Genomic DNA, 8,523 nt, shown 5'->3' with positions numbered 1-8,523 from the left:
TAAGGTTTTTCAAGAATTTTATGGAAACTGCCGATAAATTTAGTGAGACCCTGGAGGATATGAAAAAAGACCAACTAGAAATTAAGCATACACTGACTGAAATAAAGAATAATATACAGAGATCCAACAGCAGACAAGAGGATCCCAAGAATCAAGTCAAAGATTTGAAATACGAAGAAGCAAAAAATACTCAACAGGAAAAGCAAAAAGAAAAAAGAATCCAAAAATATGAAGATAGTGTAAGGAGCCTCTGGGACAACTTCAAGCGTACCAACATCAGAATTATAGGGGTGCCAGAAGAAGAGAGAGGGCAAGATATTGAAAACCTATTTGAAGAAATAATGACAGAAAACTTCCCCTACCTGGTGAAAGAAATAGACTTACAAGTCCAGGAAGCGCAGAGAACCCCAAACAAAAGGAATCCAAAGAGGACCACGCCAAGACACATCATAATTAAAATGCCAAGAGCAAAAGACAAAGAGAGAATCTTAAAAGCAGCAAGAGAAAGACAGTCAGTTACCTACAAGGGAGTACCCATACGAATGTCAGCTGATTTCTCAATGGAAACCATGCAGGCCAGAAGAGAGTGGCAAGAAATATTCAAAGTGATGAATAGCAAGAACCTACAACCAAGATTACTTTATCCAGCAAAGCTATCATTCAGAATAGAAGGTCAGATAAAGAGCTTCACAGATAAGAAAAAGCTAAAGGAGTTCATCACCACCAAACCAGCATCATATGAAATGCTGAAAGGTATTCTTTAAGAAGAGGAAGAAGAAAAAGTAACTCTTACCATTTTCCACAGCATGTATGAAACTGGAGAGCGGATAAACACCACATGGTCTCACTCATTTGTGGAATATAATGAACAACATTAACTGATGAACAAGGACTGATCCAGAGACGGAGAGGCATTGATTGGACTGTCGGGCCTTGGAGGGAAGGTAGGGGAGGGTGGGGGTAAGGGGGAAAGATCAACCAAAGGACTTACATGCAAGCATATAGGCCTAACCAATGGACACGGACAACGGGGGGGTGAGGGCATGAGCAGGGGGGGGGAGGGGGTAATGTGGGGATAAGGACACATATGTAATATCTTAAACAATAAAAAATATATTTAAAAAAATAAGAGATGTTCAGTAACTCACAGTCGGCCCTGCCATGTAGATTGGTTAAAATATGTTTCTGCTGAAAGCTTATTATGGGCAAGTCCCCCAATTTAAATTCTTTAAGGGAGAAGTAAAAGTTTCTCATAAACCTGCAGGGTCTTAATTGTCTCTGGCTCAACATAATTCAAATATTAAAGCTCAATATAGTACAAATTTTAAAGTGGTACATTCTGGGGAGGCCTATTCTGAACTCCTACAATGGCTATGGAGTAATTTAGCTTATCAGCTTGTTAGCACCAATAGAAATCTTTTTTTTTTTTTGTATTCAAGCAAGTATCCCATTTTTTAATTCTAAAATTCCCTTCCTCTCACCATGTAATCAGAATCCTATGTGGTTTCTGCTTGAATCTGTGCTTCCCAAATTACAATACAAATAAACCCTTGTAGTCTCATGTTTTTGCTTTTTAATTTTAGGTTAAGATAATCTTAACTTTTTCCAAAATATTTTAAGAATTAACCTTAGATAATTTGTTTACTTGTATACAAATAAATAACAAAATGGCCCGAGCACATTTATCTAGAAGTTACAAAGGAAAACAACATTTTAAGAGCCTTTTAAACAGGATAAGCATGAAAGAACAGGGTCAGCATGGCCAGCAACGACCAGTGTATGATAAAATAAGCTGGACCATCCAAGCAGGGCCATTAAGAAGGAAATCTTGGATAAAGAACTCCAGAATAGAGAAAACAACCAAGATGGCTGCATAAGGTATATACTTGTACCTGCCGCTCCCCACAACCACATTAAAACTACAACAAAAAGAAAAAAATGGCGATCATCCAGAACCACAGGAAAGCTGGCTGATTGGACATTCTACAACTAGAAGGAAAGAAAAAAGCACATTGAGGGTGGGTAGGAGGTGCGGAGGCGCCAAGAGCAGAGGTACAGAGGCGCGTGAACCAGGCTGCACCTGGATGCAGGGTTTTTTTCAATCTGGAGATACAAGCCCCTAACGGCACTGAACTTGTTTCTGGTGAGACTCTAGGGACCCAGAATCCTATGGGGAGAAACTGGACTGTTTGGCATCTGGTCAGAAAGTGAGGGTGGCTTTCTCGAAGAACTGCTTGCAGGCATCATTGTTACTGTGGGGGTGCGGGACTGGGGGACACGGAAACACTGAGACATGGAGAGGCACCCAGAGGTGCGGAGAAGGCTGACAATAGCATATCACTGTTTGCTCCACCCTGGTGATTCTCTGAGGCCCCGCCCCACTCAATTTACAACCCCACCAAAAATGTGCGCAACAGCCCTTTTGCAGTCTAACCTAACAAACTGCAGCTGGGTCAGATAGCTCCAAAATTTCCAAATTCCAAACAAAGAAGAGAAATCTGCAGATCTCGCGGAAGTGACTGCTGGGCAGACTCACACAGTGGTTGAATTTGCACCTCCTTGGAGAGCCAGGAGCCAGTGTACCCAGGGGTCAGATACCATATTTCAACTCCTTACATCCATAAGTGACACAGCTCAAGAGGGAGACTCAGTGAGCACCAAAGCCCCACTGAAGCAAGTCCTGCCCCATAAGGGTGTTTCCAGCACAGCAATTCTTCCACTATAGACACAGCAGGTCCTTGCAGTCAATTGGCCTGGAAGTCATTTCCTCCCAGGGATACCAACAGCAATCAAGGCTTAACTACAACAAGACTGTACATCCAACCCACAAAGGGGTGCACCAAGAGTGTCCACCTCAGGTGATTGGGGAGGCTGAGCCACTGGGCCCAAAGGACACCTACCACACAAAGCCACTCTATCAACACAGGGAAACAGCCAAAATGCGGAGACAATGAAACATGTCACAAATGAAAGAGAACTTCCCCTACCTGATAAAAGAAATAGACTTACAAGTCCAGGAAGCGAAGAGAACCCCAAATTAGAGGAATCCAAAGAGGACCACACCAAGACATATCATAATTAAAATGCCAAGAGCAAAAGACAAAGAGAGAATCTTAAAAGCAGCAAGAGAAAGACAGTCAGTTACCTACAAGGGAGTACCCATACGAATGTCAGCTGATTTCTCAATAGAAACCATGCAGGCCAGAAGGGAATGACAAGAAATATTCAAAGTGATGAATAGCAAGAACCTACAATCAAGATTACTTTACCCAGCAAAGCTATCATTCAAAATTGAAGGTCAGATAAAGAGCTTCACAGATAAGGAAAAGCTAAAGGAGTTCATCACCACCAAACCAGCATTATATGAAATGCTGAAGGGTATTCTTTAAGAAGAAGAAGAAGAAAAAGGTAAAGATAAATATTATGAACAAAAGGACAACAAATACATATCTATCAACAAGTGAATCTAAAAATTAAGTCAATAAAAAAATCTGATGAACAGAATAAACTAGTGAATATAATAGAAGCGGGGGCATAGAAAGGGAGTGGACTGACAATTCTCAGGGGGAAGGGGGTGTGAAGGGTGTGGGAAGAGTTTGGACAAAAATCTTACACCTATGGATGAGGACAGTGGCGGGGGGTAAGGGTATGAGGTGGAGGGGGGGAACCAGGTGGAGGGGAGCTATGGGGGGATAAAAGAGGAACATCTGTAATAATCTGAACAATAAAGATTTATTTTTTAAAAAACTCCAGAATATTATATTAATTTAATTTCCCACAAATTATCACTGTTTTTAAAAATTATAATAGATTTACAGCATAACCTTCTGTGTAAACTTCATGCTTATTAGCACATATTTTAATCCTAAATAAAACTGTGGAAGATTCTCATTTTACCAAGTAGAAATACAAGCAAAGGTTTCTGATACCTTAAACAATAATGTTTAAAAGCTGTATAATGAAAAAAAATAATTGGATGCCTGAAAAAAATTATTCAATCATTCAAACTTATTCACTGAGCACCTAGCCAGGAGGCATTCTGCTAGAGTTGGGGACCCAGTACAACAGAGGTATACAGACCTAACGCCCTGAGCAAATCACTGAGGCCAAGATTCTGCGTGGGCAACATCAGTTAAGGGTTGGGACTTTGTTTCAAGGCTTGTTTTGTCTAGTCTATACATTAAATAAAACCCAGCACACCAAGGAGTATACTCCTTAGTTTATTTGCTTCCTTCTTAAGTAGCATGAAAGCTCCTTGAATAAAGTGATTGTCTTGTAGACCACTATATATTCACCAGTGTTGCAAGGTGCCTGTATTCAGGCAGGTGCTGAGTGACTCGGGTTAATGAATATATATCAATGCAGGTCAAACAGAGGAGATTTTTTTTTTATGTTTCAAGGTTCTTGTGGTCTGTGCGATGGCTACTGGTTCTTCCCTAAGAACAACGTTTATACTGTTACACAGGGAAATCATAGGAGATCCTGAAAATCAAATAAAGCAGCCAATGAGATGTCAGAGATATGATGATACAGTGGGGTGGGGCTTAGACAGAAGAAGAGAGTATTTGAAGAGTATTTAAATTTGGCAAGAAAGGACAGAGTGACAGGACAGAGCAGGGACAACAGAACATTAGGTAGGAATTGGAAAATCATTTAATTTTATGTTTTCATTGTCTGAATGAGAAGGAAATATCTCCAGAAATAAACTGACTTTTGAATGGCGCATAAAAATTAGTTCATAGGGACTGAATTAGAGAAAGATGAACAGAATGAAGGCCGAACAAGGAAGATGCTGAAAGCCAGATAAGAGAGTCAGAAGTGGAGGGGAAATGAGAGGCTGAATTGGTGTCTAAAGTTTAGGGAAGGAGCACTGTTTTTTCATTTTGTTTTGTTTTGTTTGTCTGTTGTTAGATAAAGGAAGTCAGAATAGAGGTAGTCTGGAGTAGTTTTATTTAAAACAGAAGCCAAAGACAAACTTTCCTGAGAAAGAAATAACATCTGTAAAGGAAATGCTGTTTCTGCAAATTCCATTGCTAGCAGTTCTCCTCACGGCTGGTGACAATGAAGATGGTAAGAACTATGGCAACTGCCTGTTGGGTGCAAAAGGGTGTGTGTGTGTGTGTGTGTGTGTGTGTGTGTGTGTGTGTGTGTGTGTGTTTCTGTGTGGTGTGGTGTCCTCGGAACATACCTGGAGAGGAGAATGTCAGCATAGTTCTCAGTATCCCATACTCTGGGACCCTGTGCCCTTCTGAAGTTTGTTTGTAAAGCCTGGGCCCTGGGCAGCTGAATGTCTGCTGAGGTAGCCATGGCTTCCCTAATCTCCCGATTCTAGTGTTTCCTTCCTGGCACCTTTCTTCATTCTCTCTCCTTCCAGATGCCTTTTCTTCTCCTCATTCTGTTTGTTCTTTTGCCCAGCCTTCCAGGAGGAGATCTCCTTCAAAATTATCCACAGCTCATCCTTCTACAACCATTCCTGGGTGAAAAGTTGGCACTCTGGTTGGTTGGGTAACTTGCAGACTCATGGCTGGGACAACACTGGCAGTATTATATTCCTGCGTCCTTGGTCCAATGGAAACTTGAGCAAGAAAGAGTTAAATGAAGTGGTAGAGTACCACCATGCGCTCACCCATGAAATGCCGCACAAACTTCACAGACATGCCAGTCAATGGCAGCTTAAATGTAAGTTCAATTCCGAAAATGGGGAGGTGCAATGTGCTGGTTGAGGGGTGTGTGTCTCAATGAGATCCTTATTCCAATTTTCCCCACATTCAATCTCTTGAGTATTCTCTGTCTGTGCATTTATTGTAACCTATTGCATTTCATTCTCCCTGGGTTATTGTAATCACAACTCACACTATGGCATCCTTTCTTATTCTCTTGTTCACACCATTTACGTCACCTTCTTTCAAAAATTCGCTCACTTCTATTTCCAAAAAAAGAAGTCATTCATTTTTTTCCTCTACCTTCATCTGCCACCAATTACACATTTTCTGAACTTCTGATCAAACCAAACTTTGTTCCATTACCTCAAATCCCCCAAACTGCTTTTATTTCCTTTTTTTCAATCCACTAATTTCATCTTTACTCCCTCTTTCCTCTAATTTACAACCCTTTTCCCCTAGATCCCTTTGAGGTACAGTTAACAGCAGGCTGTGAGCTGCACCCTGGGGGAGCCACAGTAGCCTTCAATCAATTCGCTTATCAAGGATCAGAGCTCCTGCACTTCCAGAACAATTCATGGTGGCCATCTGTACAGGATGAAATTAGAGCTCAGCCTATGAGCAGAGTATTCAATCAGTACCATGTCCCCAACAAAATAGTACAGAGGATTCTCAGTGACACCTGCCCACGTTTCCTCTTGAGTATCCTTGATGCAGGGAAGGCAGATCTCCAGAGACAAGGTCAGTCCCATATCCTTCCTCCAAGAATTTTCTAAAATTACACCTTCCCACCTTCCCTCTAAATTAAAGATAAGTAGTCAAGAGGGAGAAGGATAATGCGTGAATTCCCAACGTGGGATAGATGTGTCCTTCTGAACTGATGTGAAGATATGAACCTCCAAGTCTGTGTTAGTGTCCTTATCTGAGTATCTCTCCTGTTCTCTGCAGTAAAACCAGAGGCCTGGCTGCCCACTGGCCCCAAACCTGGTCCTGGCCGTCAGATGCTGGTTTGCCATGTCTCTGGCTTCCATCCAAAGCCAATTTGGGTAAAGTAGATGCGAGGTGAACAGGTACAACAGGGCACTCAACTAAGTGATACCTTGCCCAGTGCTGACGGGACATAGTGCCTTCAGGTTTTCTTGGAGGTGGAAGCCACTGAGACATCTGGCCTGTATTGCCGGGTGAGACATAGCAGCCTAGGAGGCCAGGACATCCTCCTCTACTTGGGTAAGAAACACTGGGGCCCGCACTGGGAGTAGGAGTGGATAATGGTCTACAAGCAGAGCAGGAGAGCCAAGTAAAATTTGGGATTTATGGCCTCCAAACCAAAAAGAATGAAAATAATTCTATAAATAAAGAGTTGAAAATGAGAGACCTGCAGAAGTAGGAAGATGTTGAGGGTTAGATGAAAGATTCAACTCTGAAGAGGGAGGAGAGAGGAAACAAGAACAAAGATTAGTGAGGCGAACACGCAAATAAAAAAGGCAGAAAATAAAATTTAAAAAAATAAAAAAATGCAGACCAGGGAAAGGCAATAAACAGGGGGTGGGTTTGAAATGACACCTTGTGTGCACCCAAACCCACAGAACATCATCAAGGCTCCGTGGGCTGGATCATCTTGGCAGTGATGGTGCCCCTGGTGCTTCTGACAGCTCTTGCATTTTGGCTTAGGAAGCGCTGGTGAGTTTTTTGTGCCCATCTTTCCTGTTCTTTCACCCACTCCCTACTTGTCTTCCCACCTTTCTTCTCTCTCCTTAGTCCTTCTTTCCTCAGTCCCTTTCCTTCTACTCTTCAATTCTCACCTCCTCCTCATGCAGAGTAACTTCCATCTCTGTTCTTATCAGGTCACACTGTGAGCCGCCTGCCATTCTTCTTCCTCTGGAATGAGATCCAGCAGCCCTGGGGTTCCAGACATATTTAAACGCAGCATGGCGACAATGTCCGCTCAGCTCTCCACGTACAACTTTGGTTGTTTATGTTTTGTTATTTGTGTGTTTAACAGTTAGTTATTAATATGAGCTAAAGGTAATTTTGCTATTTGACCTGGTTCTGAGATTATAAAACTCTTATTTTAACTCTGGATAAAATGAGACCTTAGCAACTGCTACATATTAAAAAACTGATGAATCTCAGGCACATTTCAGATGTCACTTCTTTATGGGGCCTTCCCTGATTCACAAGTGGAGGCAGCGTCTGAACTCCCACCACGCTTTTCAGTGGACTTTGCTGAATCTACTTTCCACTTTTTATCCGTTGTTGTAGTCATGTAGGCCCCTTTTCACCTTTTAATTTTTAAGCTTGAGTGGAAAGTCTATGTCTTTTAAAAATTTGTATCATTTTCAAAGTGTATAATCATATGTAATATGCTTTCAATAAAAGCCTGTGTTAAGTTTTCTTAGCATTTACCACTCAGATCAGGTACCTGAAGTTCTAGAGCAAGGAAGGAGAATACAAGGAAGTAACTAGTGACAATATTATATATCCTGCTACTTAACACAAACCCATTTTTCTATCAATTTGTGAAAAAGAATATGCTATTTATAAGTTAATTCAGGCTCGAGGTGCATGAAAAGAAAATTTGAGGCAATATCCCTAAAGGTACACAGGGAAAAACTCAAGAAGGACAGACTTTACTTTTAACATAAAAGTTCTATTTTTTTTAAATATATTTTATTGACTTTTTACAGAGAGGAAAGAAGAGGGATAGAGAGCCAGAAACATTGATCAGCTACCTCCTGCACACTCCCCACTGGGCACGTGCCTGCTACCAAGGTACATGCCCTTGACCAGAATCGAACCTGGGACCCTTCAGTCCACAGGCCGACACTCCATCCACTGAGCCAAACCGGTCAGAGCAAAGTTC

General features: G+C 41.6%; 1 pseudogene; it reads left to right on the top strand.

The window, feature by feature from the left end:
- Positions 1–5,697: 5,697 nt before the first annotated feature.
- LOC132238799 (T-cell surface glycoprotein CD1a-like) lies at positions 5,698–7,654 on the top strand (annotated as a pseudogene).
- Positions 7,655–8,523: the final 869 nt, after the last annotated feature.

This window comes from Myotis daubentonii, chromosome 7, assembly GCF_963259705.1.
Source record: "Myotis daubentonii chromosome 7, mMyoDau2.1, whole genome shotgun sequence".
Lineage (NCBI taxonomy): Eukaryota > Metazoa > Chordata > Mammalia > Chiroptera > Vespertilionidae > Myotis > Myotis daubentonii.
Note: the sequence above shows the minus strand (reverse complement) of the source record. Positions and strands in the feature narration are given on the sequence as shown.